This window comes from Pinus tabuliformis, chromosome 7 (assembly GCF_031772625.1).
Source record: "Pinus tabuliformis cultivar Carrire ecotype Pingquan chromosome 7, CPIR1, whole genome shotgun sequence".
Taxonomy (NCBI): domain Eukaryota; kingdom Viridiplantae; phylum Streptophyta; class Pinopsida; order Pinales; family Pinaceae; genus Pinus; species Pinus tabuliformis.
In genome coordinates this window covers 800,966,194-800,968,828 of record NC_142293.1, presented here as the reverse complement: position 1 = coordinate 800,968,828, position 2,635 = coordinate 800,966,194, and the positions used below count along the sequence as shown (strand labels likewise).

The window sequence follows — 2,635 nt, the reverse complement described above, 5'->3', positions numbered from 1 at the left end:
AAAACACATATATTGTGCCTTTCCGTCCTGTTGGCGGCAACTTCATACCTCACAGCAGGTGCTAGCATTAACATCACCAGAAAAGCCCTGCACAGACTTCCCTTGAACCCAACCTCAAATACCTAACAAAGGCGAAAGAGCTAATATCAAAAGTGACAACTTCCAATTCGCTGAAAAAGCTATAACAAGACCCGCAACGATTGTTGAAATATTCTGCACAGCAAGTGCCAAAGCATCTCCCACAATGCCACGCACGGTTGCAGCATCTGTGTGTTGGTGCGACGAGGAGGTTTGTAGTAACCAACGCTAAAACAAAAGTGCCCAGGAAGTGACATCTTTTCGAAGCTTATGCGGAGGTTCGTAGAAATGGAGCATAGCGATTTGATATATGGATTTGCATGCATCCCAACTTTTGCCCATATACTCCGATGGTAGGAAGCAGTATTTGGTGCATGATACATGAGCTTCAGCAACTGCCAATACATCACGCCTTGCACTATGTTACGTTGCCTTGTGAAAAGCAAAATTATCACTAAAAATCCTAGCATAATCTCAGAGTTTGAACTCAAAATGTTCAGTGTTGCTGTGTTCGTATCTATCCACAGACAGGGATCCTCCACGTATTTTCTGTAAAGATTGGCACTGCTGAAGTTGCGTCTTAAAAATTTCGCCACTAACTCAAGAGACCGACATAACACTGGTACCAAAGCAAACTTAATGGCCATCGGTGAAGAAACAAAGACAAAGCAGTATAGAAGATAGATGAAATCCTTGGTAGCAATAAGTGACTGGAGCCATAATTGAATAGCTTGAAGATTCCATGCCCTTGGCCTCCCATATATTGAATATATGGAATAAGAACAGGAGAATCCAGTGCCCACTAATGTAAAACGGTAAGCCCGATCCGAGAGACCCCAAGGAGAAAAAGGAAGCATCGCCATTATAGCCATGATCACCACCTGCAGAAGGCTTGCAGAACCCACATATCTAACTACAGGCGAAGTTGTCTGCATCCTTTCAAGTGTATCTTTCAAATCAAAGTTCAATCTAAGGTTTAACTTAGAATTGAATGGAGTTCGGCAAAGAGGACACCAAGGCATAGCCAAGTGTGTCTGCAACTCCTGCAAGCACTTGAGGCAACCATTATGACCACAAGCTAAAGAGGCAGGGCCACCATAGGTACCAAGGTTCTCCATACACACCGGACATGTGGGAAAATTTATTTTGTCTGCCATGTGTTGTAAAGGATAGTCTTTCATTTTGCTGTAAAAAGTTCTAAAGACACTCCCAGCTACAATTGTGATTTAATGAATCAAAAATTCAGTAAAGCCAAGATAACCTGCATGTCTGTGGATAATGAGAATGCCTTAATTGTAAATGCTCCAAGAGAACCTTTTGTTGATTTTTCTCAAGTACCTTCTGTTTGAACCTGCACATTCTTTTCACTCCAGCCAGGAAGTGCACATACTAAACGGACCAATGAATATTTCACAAGTAAGCTCTGTACCAAGGGTGCCACCATGATAGTTTGAAACCATATGAAGATAAAACTTGACCAAATTCATCAACAGTAGAGTCTGATGTAAGCTTTGTTTTGTGTTTGTGCTTTTACAGAGATAGGAGTTTGAAGTTTTTGAAGAGCTGGAGATAAATTACATAACTGAAACAACACATATTAATGATTTCTTCTTCAAAACAGGGTTTTGAAGAAGAATCAATCTCTGACACGAGACGGAGTCTAACACTTGCCAGAAATGGTGGGGAAAAGGGAGAAAAATGAGTCTGTTTGTCATACTTTGTAACCACTCTTGAACACGACACTTTTATTCACCTGGGTTGGGAAATCCTTTGGCTAACAGTTGATCAAAGCACATTGAAAGTCTTCAGCCGGTTTCTAGGTATTAACTTTGGGTCAATTGTCACCAGGCCATCTGTCGTGTCGTTATGTGTTCAAGAGGTCACTGCCAATAAGCCATTCATATGTAAAAATATCTGTCATCCATCTTGACCATCCCTGAGTCAGTCCTTGCAACCAAATTTCTTCAACTTGATCTATGATTTCGTGTTGTGGGCTTGCCTACGATGGATCGCTTTCTATCGACATCAGCTCATTATCTAGAAAGATGATCTAGGAATCGTCAGTACCTTGAGATCTGCATGCCTCAATGGCAGGTTTCTCGACTTTGACGACAATTTACATCATTGACTTTCGATTGAAGGATTCCGTGATATGTTCGACATCAACACATTTATTCACATCTCATGGATTGTACTGGGTACTTTGAGAGCCATTGACATCGCTGGTGGTTTCTCTCACACTTATTAACAGTTTACATCATTGACTGGTAATCAAGTGGTTTCTACCATGTTCGACATCAACACATTTATTCGCATGGATAGAATCGTACTATTTCGGGAAGTAGAAATGAAGACCCTGGATCTAGTTTCAACCATCCAGGCTGCGATGAATTTTGTATTCATTGTATTGTGGACTATTCATAAGCAGATGGTTGCGTCCATACTGTGTTCACATGAGTCTATACTTGTGATGTTTTACAAGATCATTCCTATATCAGAGCAGTAGATAGTTTTCTAGTTAGTTTTGATCTAAGTATGGGAATGCCTACCTCAGCGA

At 40.9% G+C, this 2,635-nt stretch overlaps 1 pseudogene; it reads right to left on the bottom strand.

The window, feature by feature from the left end:
- Positions 1 to 346: 346 nt before the first annotated feature.
- LOC149249988 (uncharacterized) lies at positions 347 to 1,196 on the bottom strand (annotated as a pseudogene).
- Positions 1,197 to 2,635: the final 1,439 nt, after the last annotated feature.